General features: G+C 39.3%; 1 pseudogene; it reads right to left on the bottom strand.

Moving 5' to 3' along the window:
• Positions 1–10,357: 10,357 nt before the first annotated feature.
• LOC106022210 lies at positions 10,358–11,796 on the bottom strand (annotated as a pseudogene).
• Between the last annotated feature and the right edge of the window lie 668 nt (positions 11,797–12,464).

The raw sequence follows: 12,464 nt of genomic DNA, 5'->3' as shown, positions 1-12,464 counted from the left end.
TTTGCAGCTCTGATCAATCAATGACCCACTTATGTGGTGGTTTACTAAAATCTTTGGAACATGTAAGTGTTGTTTCTCTCCTTCCTCATGGTTCACAACAGCCTGGGTGTAAGGATAGTTCAAATAAATGTCTCATGAATGATTGAATGCATGGTTGTTTATAACATACAAATGTAGTTCTATTGTAGTCTTTCTAATACCTTACTCCAAAACTACTTGGTGTTATAGAAAGAGGACTGAAAATATCTAGAGATGGGATTTCCTATACGGGAAGCATGATTTCTGGAGAATTTTGTTCTCAAAGGTTATATACAACTCTGGCACCATATCGCATGAGAAGGTTAAGATCTTTGTTTTCTCAAAGACAAACAAAGCAAAGAGCACTATCCAAACTGTGGTCACCGGGAGATTTGTAATCGCCAGGAGAGGAAGAGCTGCTAGGTATGTACACTCTCCACCCTCTAAATCCAGCAAGAAGTCCAGTCCTTGTCCCAGAGAGCAGGAGGACAACATACATGTATAATAGAATGTGGATGAGAACACTGAAATATGATAGATTAAGCAACCAGATAGAGAAATGAGGCTGCATTGAGCTTACCAGAAATTATGTTTGTGACAGTGATTAAATGAACCATGATGAGAAATAGTTATTTTATGTACATCTTTCCTACTTAAGCTTTAGTTTCTGTATCTCTACAAAAATAATAAATATCTAGGACACTCCAACAGCCTCATCAGGGTCAGATGCTGGGAGGATTTTATGGCTCAGTGAAATTGGCAGCAACTCTACCCTAGAGACACTGCTTGTCTCTGCAGAAAACTGAGCAGGTTTGCTTGGTACCTGCAGTCATCATATGGAGTCTGACTTTTAACTGCTGGTTAAAGTTAGGGAACAGGTCTTTATGTTTGTGGTGATCTTACTGTAGGTATAGGAAGATTATGGTTGAAGGTTGTGTTGAATGCATCTGCTTCATAGAAATGGAAAACATTCAAATGTTCAAGAGACAACATTTTTAAGACATGCTGTAGACAGACAAATGATGCTGTGGGTCATCAGTAGATGATAAGGAAGTGTTTACTTTTTCAGGCGTAACTAAAAAGTGTCCCTGTTTTGTACAAGATGCGGTTATTGTAGAGGGCATATTTTGTTTGCTTTTTCCCTACTTAAAGCCAATATACACATTATTCTGATTTAGTAAAGTCTTTTCCTCTTCTTTTGCCAAATTTCATCCCACTATCCTTGCAAAGCTCTGTTTGAAGTGCACATCATTCTGGGAGCTCTCTGGACTGACCCCACCACCCTCTAGACACAATATTCTTGTTGGGTTTCAGTTACATTTGGTAAGACTCATTGATTCATTTAATATATGTGTCAATCATAGGTTCAGGCATGTTACATAAATTACAGAACAAAATAAAGGATATTTTTCCGCAAAGGGCTTATATTTCGCTAAAGATAGTGTGACAGATTTTAACTGTTCCTTTGGCAATGTGATGGCATACAGTAATTGGTCAAACGTCAATTTAGATGTTGCTATGAATGTGTTGTTTTAAACAACAAATTACTGTTTAAATTAGTAGATTTAGAAATGAGAAAATTCTTGATGTAACTAAAACCATCAAATTCATTTAAAAGGCCTGAGGAAAAGGCTGAGGTCCTGCCAGGAGGTGATGCACATCCTTAGTCCCAGCCACTGGAAAGCAAAGGCAGCTGGAACTCTCTGAGTTCAAGGTCAGCCTAGCCTTCACAATGAGTTCCAGGAGAACTATGGTAAGAAAATGAGGTCATATTTAAAGACTGGGGCCCCTGAGTTGTCTTCTGATTGCCTTTAGACCTGAGTAGTAATAGCAAACCTGCCATGCATCCTCAGATTCCTGATGTCTCTAGTGTCCTGAAGAATTTGAACATGCTAGCCCCTCCAGTATTGTGAGGCAAGCTCCAAAACAAGGAAACAAACAACAAACAAGTGTTATTTCTTGATGTATCTAAACACACCAACTCAGCACATGCATCTTACTGTTAATTGGTTTTGCTCTTCTGAAGAACCCTGTCTGCACAGAGAATCCTATGTTGATAGTGAGCATAATAACTGCACAAACCACGGTACACGAGAAAGTGATAGGTATAGAAGAACAAGATAACAGCAAGTACAAAGGACATGGGTTGATGGGAACGGGGACCGGGTTGCTCTGTAGAAGAAGGAAAAGTCTCATGAGAAAGTGACACTGAGGACTGACAGAAGATATTGGGAAGGACAATGAAATTTCAGGCAATGCCTCTAGTGGAGGCAAAGGTCCTGAAACAAGAGTGTGCTTAATGTGTTCAAGGAATAGCAAGAGAGCTAGTGAGGCTGGAATGGGAAGCACAAAGGATTGAGTGGCTGGGATTATGTGAACAGCAGTAATACGAAGGCACAACTTTAGAGGTCACTGTAGAGGGAGTCTTGATGTGATTGTCACTACGTTTTCAGAAAGCTACTTCTGCCTTCTGGATGTAAGGATAGGCTTGAATTGAGCAAGGTAACAGCAGAGATACGTGCCAGGTTGTTGTGTCCACTAGCTTTGCTGCGTAACAACCATCTCAAATTTTAGCTGCTGAAAGCAAGAACCACTGTTTAGCTTACAATTATGTGGACTGGAAAATCAGTCTGGATTCAAGCAGGCAGCTCTTTTTTTTTTGTAACTTAACGGTGAATACATTTCCAACAGGAACTCAAATCTGACATTCTGGAACCTGGCGTGTTCCTCATTGTTTTTTTCCCTGCCATCAGTCTCTTAGTTCCCCAAATCCATTCTGTAAACCATTTTATTAATCATATTAAAGCCTTGTTTTTGTGCCATTTCTCTTCTGAAAATCTTCAGTAACTGCTTCTATCCAGAAAGATCCATTTGATCTCCACTCATTTGGGCAGGTTGGCTAACACAGGCAATAGCATCTCCAACTTTTCTTTTGGCATCCTCACCTCAAAGGCTGGAAAGAGTACAGTTTTCTTTGCTCTATTTCAGCTGCAGAAGTCCATTGACTTAGCTTTGGACAATGTGATATAAGACTACTGGAAAATTGTAGGAAAGCCTTTGTTTTTCTCTCTGTGGAATATGTACCATTGCCTTTCTTTCTCCCATCTTAAATATAGACACGATGCCTGGAGACGGAACAAAAGTCCTGAAGCATGGCATGGGAGAAGTAGAAGGCTTTCAATCCATGAGAACTCTGTTGACTTGCTGATATAACCCTGAGATTGCCTAATTCTGTTATTTTTTAAATTAAGAAAACAAACATTTTTGAGCTTTAATCAGGTTTTCTGCTTATTGAAGATGGCATTACTCCTAATTAATACAGCCTGATACTCAGATACCTTCGCTGCCTTTTCCAAGGCTTCCTTTCCACACACACCCACCTTTAACTTGATTCATGTTCAGAATATTCACTGGGTTCCATTTCTTTCTGGTCCCTTTTCGATTGTAACTCTGGCTACTGCTTCCCCAAGGGAGTCTTCTTTTGTGTATCACCAGCTCCACCTCCCTTCTATGTGCAGAGTTTGCTATCAAGTCCTCAATGTCCAGCCTACATCTGTCTTCCAACTTCTGAAAACGTTCCAGATCTTTCCAGATGTTATAGTTTAAAAGAATTTCCAGAGGTGGATTCTTAAAAGAATTTGACTTTATGTGATAAAGTTAATAACAAAGCAAAAAAACAATATATTTGTAGTCTCATTTAACAAATTTTAATCCCTGACTGAAGCTTGATGTATCAGAGTTTCCTCTTGGAGAGGGATTTAAATGCCACATTTCAATATTTTTTTCCGTAGATAAGTCAATGAATGGGTAGAGAATAAGTGTCTAAAATGCAAAGTTAAGTTAGAAGTAACAGCATTGAGAAATGGTAAAACCCACAGGATTCCATCGACAGGATCAGAGAACAAAGTATTCAATCACTATTAAGAGGTCAGGGGAAGTTCTGCAAAGGTACAGAACAACCTAATGACATTAGGGTCAACAGCAAAGAGGGAAATAGCTCTTTGGCCTCATCACATTTTAACTGCTTTGTGTGGTGAGTTTTGTGCATTCTTCTCATTATATTTAATGGAAATTGGGAACATAATTCTATATATTGTACAAGTAAAACTGGGCCATAAATATTCTAATTAAAAATAGTATTCTTTGTGGTTTCATTCACATGTTTTCTTCATATTATAACCCAATATGATTGCTTAGGAAAACACATTTCATTGTTTTTGAGTCATTTTCCCATCTTGAGTTTATTAAACTTGAATTAAAATAAATTATCCTTAAAAACAAAGCAAAGGGTTTTTTTGCACTAGAACTCAAAAACCTTTGAAACTAAACAAAGTTAAAATTCAAAACATAATTTAACTTTTAAAAATGGTAAGGTCTTGTCCATCACTAATATAGACACTCATTGAGGTGACATGGGAGTCACTTTTGTCTCCCGGACTTTTCTAGTTGTGGCTGTTTGATTAGTGTGATGCTAAATGGCTAATATTAGATAATAAATTAAGTTACCTATCCTATTCCTAGCCTCTTCCACCCACTTCTAGCAGCAAAGGGTAGCTGAGTATAAATAATTATAAGCAGAGATAGAAATATATTACTATAGAGGGCTACTACAACTTGTCATTTATCTTAAAGAGAAAGAGAGGGAAATAGCTTTGGGAGAAAATACTTAAAATGTTACTTTCTTTCTCCCCTTTTTCTCTCCCTATTATGTTTTATAAATATGTATTACAGAAGAAAAGAATTCTCAGCAAATTAGGCAAGTCCACTAGGAATCCCCAAAGACTGCTGTCACTAGTAGATCTTGATGACAGCCAGCATTCTGAAGAAATATATCTAAATCATGGGGCTTTTTTTTGTTTTTTGAAAGTTAAGAAATACAGAAAAGTCATAGGTCCTGATTACAGTTTCTGGCACAGTCTCAACAAGCTTGTAGACATCGTGTCCTCTCTGTTGGAAACCCACATATGGGCCTTTCTGCGGCCAAGTTTTTCATGCAAGCCTGGAATCCTATCTACTCCCTTCTGATCTTTCAACAGTTTCAAGGAGTCAGCCTTCCTTCTTTCCAGAAAGCAACCACCCACCCTTTCAACTTTGTGTCACTAACATTACTCATCACAGGAGAGGAATAGACAACGACAATTACATGTTTTTAAGCATTGGAAATACACCAAGGTTCTAAATCTCTCTGAAAATTTGTCGAAGTACTTCCCCAGCCTCTGTTAATTTACTCAGATGTCATTAAAAGTTTCCTTAATTTGTTCTTCCATTCACTCCTTCACTCAGCACATTTATCAAGCACAATGTGCCAGGCACTATTGTGGGGTTAGGAGATAGATCAGCAATAAAGCCCTAATGGAGTATGTGTTCTCATGGGGATACATGATTATATTAATAGACAAATGCAAAGAAAATGGGTCAGGTAGTGGTAAATGCTGTGAGAACAACAATCTGGTAATGTGGAGAGAGAAACAGGCACAGAGCTGCTCCTGGGCATTGAGAGGTCAACTGAGGCTGATCTGAGCAAGACCAAAAGAAACTGTGGAAAGAGATCCAGGGGAGAGATGTAGGAGATGTGAAGAGAACAAAAGAATAAGTGTTGGGTATGTTTAGGGCATGGCTGGGTCCAGTATGGATGAATGAGATGGTCAGGGTTGGAGCAAATGACACAAAATAAGGACGCTGAGGATAGATCACGGACCTGGATCTTTTAAAGGTTCTGGGATTGGTTTCAGATGAAAAGAGATGCCTGGGAGCTTTTAGCAGAGACAATGCTATGACCAGACTTAAATCTATAAAGTATGACTTTGGTCTTGTGTTCAGAGCTAACTGTAGAGGTCAAGTTCACAAACAGGGAGAAAAGTTAGGAGGCAACCGTGTAATGCAAATACTAGATGAGGGTTCTCTTGGAAATACACAGATCCATAGATAAAAAGCTTCAGGAAACTAATGGGCTACTGAGAGTGGAAGAATCAGTCTTCTCCAGGAACCAGCCAGCCCTTTAATTGGTTATTCAGCACCAAGTGGTCAGCCCTGAGACAAAGATATAAGCAGCACTATATAGACTCATCAAGTTATATTTAGATGTTAATGTGTATATATGTAACAATAATAATTAAAGATAAAGAGGCCATGAATTTGAGAGAGATCAGGGGAATGAGGAAGGAGTTGGAGATAGGTAAAGGAGGAGGAGAAAGGATATAAACACAGTACTCATATAGAAAAATCTCAAAAGATAAGTATTAAAATAAAAAAGAAATACACATATCCAACCCAGTCTGGATTCAATGTCAAAACATGATGCTCACCTCATGGCCAGTTTCTCAATGTAGCATTTTCTTAGCACCACACATAGTCTGCTCTGATCTCATTTCTGCCTGTGGGCCAGCACTTGTCCAGTCCACCTCCACCCAAAACACTATCCAAGGAGAGGAAGACATTTGGCCTTTTGGATCAAAAAGATTTTTTCTGTGTGCTTAGAAAAGTTGTGTTTGTAATGTTTTCCTCTTCCAAGGAATCCATGATACACCAGTCTTTCATGAGATTGTGTTTTGTGGCTGGATTTAGCTTTTCACTTTGCATCCTCTTGGTCTCAACTATGGCACATCCAATTGTATGTCACCAAAGCACATTGCTGCTTCAGCTAACACTTGGTCTCCCTGCTTATCCCAGGGATGCCTGAAAGAAGCCTTCCCAAAGCTTCGGTGTGATCAACATCATCCTAGGGGTATCGGTACCTCATTCTTCAGCATTAGTAGAATTTGACTTGCTTCTTCTAGTGTTCAGACCTCCTACAATGCTATTTCCAGCCTGAGAGACATCCAGGGCCCATTTAGCAGCAATAATGATCAACAATTCCAGAGCCTTCATCCCATATTTCATTTCTGACCACCTTCTCCCATTACCTATGCCAGAGGCTGCTGGCAACCCACCAGCCATATCAGCCCACAGATGTGCTTTGTTTGGCCCTGATCATGCTTAAAATTTTTTGAGTAGTTGCCAATGCTTAAAAATAATGAGATTTATATGAAAAAGTGAAATTGTCATTTATCTTGAGAAATCGGAAGACTTGGCTAAACCAGGTGTGATGTTCACATGGCAACAGTCAGCAGGAAGAGAGTAGCAGCTGCATCCCTTGACAGGCACTCTGCACTTCTCCTCAGCCCACCCACATCTTCCCCATTCTGTCAAGGTCCCAGCAACCTAACCAGCTCCCTACACATTTCAATGAAACACCTGTGGCTTCTACTTTTATCGGTCCTTATCACGTCATCCTTTCCAGAATTATCCCATGATTCAGATATTCTAAAAACTCGGGGATAATGAGCATAAATGTAGTTTTAGAATGAGACCTTAATTTTAAAAAAATCTCCTAAGTCTAGGAAAGAACAAGAGGCATGAATTACATACAGGAAAAGTGACTGATATCTCATGTCTTCTCAAAACAAAGCTCTGAGTTGATTCTTGAGCTGTTCAGTGTAATGCATCCTGAGAAACCATTAGACATACACTATAGTCTCTCTGTGGTCTACTCTCAATCTCTTCTATCAAGACTTTCTGGCGGGTTATCTAGGAAGACAGACAAGGCAGTGTGACTGTGAATGCAAAGGTACCAGTGCCACATTCACCATGGTTGCTTCTAATCTGATGCCAAAGCTTCTGTTGATTGTTGAGCCATTTTCAGCTGCCTGCCCGAAAAAGGAGAAATTATCCAGTATCCCATTAGAGCTGATGAACAGTCCACTCAGTGTGGTGTAAATACATAAAGGATTTATTTCTTCCAGTCACTGCCTCCAACCATGCCTAATCCATTCTTCATTTCTTGTCACTTAATACCATCTGGGATGGAGCCCATAAATTTCCAGTCACTTTGAGCCACTAAAACCCATTACACTTACTTTAAAGCATTAATCTCAATTTTGATTGTAACCCTTTCCCTCTCTTGGGGTCTTTCTTGTGTGGTCTACAAGTCTCCCAGTAGGTTCTATAGGACCCTTCTACTCTGTGGTTGTCAGAAGACCCAACTGTTAGCTATACTGCTTCTACTTCTTTCATCCATCATGACCTAGTACCACAAACCTTCAACTTTGTGTTACCAGAACTTTCTGTTTGGAGCAGTCACCACCATGGGTAGGACAAGAGATGTGGATGCTGCCTACTTTCTGCAATACCTTCTCGGCCCACAGTCAACTCACTTGTCTTTGCCATGAGTGATGTTAGGGATGATCTCTCTCTCTATCCCTTTACTTCTCCTCTTCCCTCCCTCCCCCCCGTCTCTCTTTTGTGGTACTGGGAATTAAACACAGTACATTTCACAAACCTATAGGTAATTTCTATACTGCTGAAATATATTCTCAACCTTCTTGTTACTTTTCATTTTGAGTCATATATTCCTAAGCTGCCTAGGTTAGTTTTAAACTCTAGACAGAACTTGAACTTGTGACCTTTCTGTCTCATCCTCCTGAAAAGTTTGGATTACAGGCCTGTATCACAGATCTAGCCTTGTTGACTCTCTTAGGCTAATTCCTTCCCAACTTAGACAGGAACATGCACACATCAGATAGTGGGGCTTACACTGGCACCTAGCTAGGGAAGCCATCTTCCTTTTGAGTAAGAGTCTGCAGGCCCCAGTCTCTGAGCCCTTCCGTTGATCCATCTTGTTTGTCTCGGTGGAGGATTACTTTCTTCTGTCTGAATAAAAGAGATGAATCATTTCTGATGGGAAACCCTACAGTTTCCTCAACAATAGGGAGTACACGGAGCTCCGCCCTCTCCTCTCCTCAGTACACTTGGTTCATACAGACTAGAACATGGGGCTACTTCAGTTTGTCAACCTTTATGTGTATCTGGAGACTGATCTGATCTTTGACCACTCTCCTCCAAGAGCCAAGTCTAAGAAAGCACTGCCCAATATCTTTATAAATTGCTCTGCTTGAGCTTGGTGAATCAGCTCGGGGACTTCTCACTAGGAGGAACAGAGAATCTGACCAAACATGGTTCTGCTGGTGAAGAATCTGCTGGTGAAGTAAGACCTGCTTCATGTCATACTGATTCCTAGCTCCCAAGACCCCTACTTCCACTTTCTCTAGATGAAGAAAGAGTAGATCAAAGAGTCTCAGGGTTTTTGTGGGAGCCTAAGAGACTCACACCATCAAAGACAAGCTATCCCATTGTTCATATAAATACCCTGCAATAAGACCTGACTTTTGTACATGTCCCTGACCAGTATACTACTCCAAGAGTGATGTGAAGTTTGGAAATAGCTCTCTTTCATCCCTTCCCCACTTCCCATGACATCCATGAAAGAAGGCCATACATTTTGCATATTCAACCACGTCCCAACATATTCTATTACATACATACAAATCTAAGCTGTGAACTTGGCAGTATCATCAAACTGCTGCTGGCAGTGAGTGTTGAACATACAGGACCTTGGAATGAGATTGACCTGGATCCAAACTCTTGCTTAGAGCAAGGAACCCTTGGTAAGTACTTTGTTTCTCAGAGACTCAGTTTTCTCAACCATTAAGACAGTGCCATTGATAATACCTATGTTCTCAAAAAGGTAAATAAAATGTGCCTGATATAATTAATCTTATGTAATACTTAGCAGAGCTGGGCACTAAATAATTACCATCTTTATTACTAGTTACTTCCACCTTTCCTCAGAGAGAAATAGTGTGGATAAATGCACTAAATAAGAAGGGAACTCCTCCACTCCTTAGAACTGGTTAGTTTGATGGTGTTATCCTGTACAAGAAGCTTATCGTCTTGCCATTCCTTCTGTTAATCTTTGGATATAGCAAACGGAGGATAATGTAAAAGCTGGAAGGTGGTGGATACCTAGAGGTATGAGTTATCTTTAGTAATGGTACAAGACTACATGTCTTTCTGTGTTCATGTTGGTTAATAAGACACTCAAATTAGGACCAAGCCAGGAGACATTCATAATTTCCAAGAATGATACAAGATACGTTGGTGGTTCTACAAATTAGGGATACCTATGAATTAGCAATATTTTGAGACACGAAGGAGCCACTCATAGCACTTTTATTTTGATGTTTAAAGCAATACAGTATTTGACAAGTATTTATTAAATTGTAATATTGGTAATAATGTTAGTTCTTACATTAAAATGCATCTTCCATTTATTTGTAGGTCTCTCAGCAGAAGCAGCTGATCGGGAATTCACTATGTAGGCAAAACTGGTTTCAAATTTCTAGTCTTCCTGCCACAGCTACTTCATTGTTAGTATTGCAGGCATGAACATCATGGTCTGTTTGATATTTATTTATTCATTATTTATTTGTTTATTTTTATCTGCATTTATTTTATGCTGAATTTATTCCTGTGCCATAAGTTTTTGTTTCTTCAGTTTCTTCAGGGATATCTTTTTCTTCTTTGTAACCTCTTCTTCTGGCTTTGGAACAATCTGTTCCTTTTCCATGAGGATCATCTCAATGTGGCAGGGGGAGCTCATGCACAGATTAATCCAGCCATGAGCCCTGTAAGTTTGTGGAAGCATCTTAGGTCCATTGTTCACCTGGATGTGTTTGATGACCAGAGAATCTATGTCTAGACCCTTAAGCTCAGCATTAGTCTTTGCGTTTTTAAGTGTGTGCAGCAAAAATTCAGCACTCTTTTTCGGCCACCGACCCTGTGTCCAGCTCCACTGTTTGGCCTGGACACAACTGCCGACTCCACCATTGTACCGCCGGAATGGCATACATTGCTTCTTCAAAGTGACATCTTTCAGGTATTTTGTGGCTTTTCAGATAAGCACACCCATAATGGCCTGGGCAGTTTCACGGGTATTCTTAAAGTGAACCCAGAGATTTGAACCTCTTTATTTGTAGGGTTTTCTGGGTTGAGAGAGTAGCAAACCGTCTTCACAGGTTACCTCAGGTCGCTTACAGGAAGAGGACTGATATTAGTTTTTAAATGAGACAATACCACATTTAAGTTTCAGTTTTAGTAATCTGAAATGTTACTTCGAAGGAGACAGTAGTAACAAAGATGATCTTTCTAAATAACTTTGTTAGTGTATTGAATACAGTAACAATACATTATTTTAAATTAGTATTCTGAGGATGTTACCACTAGCTCCCTCTTGTGGAACTACTTTAGCTGTTGGAGAAGAAAATGTATAAAACAATATTATAGCTGTCTTTTTTTTCCAGGCATTTGATGACTTTGAATTAATTGTATAGCTTTTTTTTCTCAAATACACACCATCTAGAAAATGGAATTGACATATCAGAATGAATGTCTAGACAGATTTACACTTTAAGGCTTTTTCTTGTTTTTAGCTAGCATTATTTGACTGTTCTAATTTGAATTAGACCTTGTTTAATTAAATACATTTATGTTTCATCCAAAAATGTTAAACCAGATTAAGTTCATTACAATATAATTGAGATGCTCTATGAGTCCTGTGGTACAGACCCTATGGTGTCTTATCTACTTTGTTCTCCAGCACCTGGCCTGTCCAAGACTCTCTTGATGGTGGGAACCCAGGTCTGAAGGAGTTCTCAGCAAGAGGACAATCCTCCTGGAATATTAACAGCCACATTTATCTCCAGCTTCTGGGCATATAAAAAATCGTCCTACTTGCTGAAAACTGAAAGTAATTCTCAGACTGTAGAATTGTCAGGGCATTCAAGACACTTGATTGGAGGGTGGTCAGTTATTTGGAACTGCTAATTGTTCCTGTTTTGGATGATTCCAGTGCTCACCTATTCAACCCAGAATCTATCATCTGAGTGAACTAATTACCTCCATTGCTGTTTTCCAGTCCTAGCATGGTTAAGATGTTTCAAATCCTACAGCATGGAATTGCACCTTTTTCTGAAATTATCCTTCTAAGAAAACCCTTGGAATCTTGAAAGGGGCTTTCCCGGTGTACCCTGACAGCCAATGGACTATGGTAGTGATTTAAGACTCTCCATTATTTTTAAGTGATTGTATTTAATCGGGGACTATATTGACTATTTATAGCAGCAAGTTTTCAGGTATGACTAAGGGTGACACTCAATGCAGACTCAATGGCAATACAGAAGGCAGAAGTACACTCATTCTAGGGTTTCATGAAGTAAGGGTATTGTGGCACTTCAAACACAAATAGTTCTTTGCTCTGTTTCTTGCTAGATAAAAGGCCCTGAGTATTTGAGTTCTCTCTCATTTATATAGTTTTCTTTTGAAAATTAAATATTACAAAATATTGGCTGTAAAGAGCATGGAGCCTGACATAAAAATGACTCTTGAAGGAGTTTGTACAGGAGTCTGTTTCCTGAACATAACACCAGTAGCACAGACATTGAGATCGACAATTAATAAATGGGACCTCCTGAAACTGAGAAGCTTCTGTAAGGCAAAGGACACAGTCAGCAAGACAAAAAGGCAGCCCACAGAGTGGGAAAAGATATTCATTAACCCCACATCTGACAGAA

The sequence above is a fragment of the Mesocricetus auratus genome, unplaced genomic scaffold (assembly GCF_017639785.1).
Source record: "Mesocricetus auratus isolate SY011 unplaced genomic scaffold, BCM_Maur_2.0 Super-Scaffold_100020, whole genome shotgun sequence".
Taxonomy (NCBI): Eukaryota; Metazoa; Chordata; class Mammalia; order Rodentia; family Cricetidae; genus Mesocricetus; species Mesocricetus auratus.
This window is presented reverse-complemented; position numbering and strand designations above follow the sequence as displayed.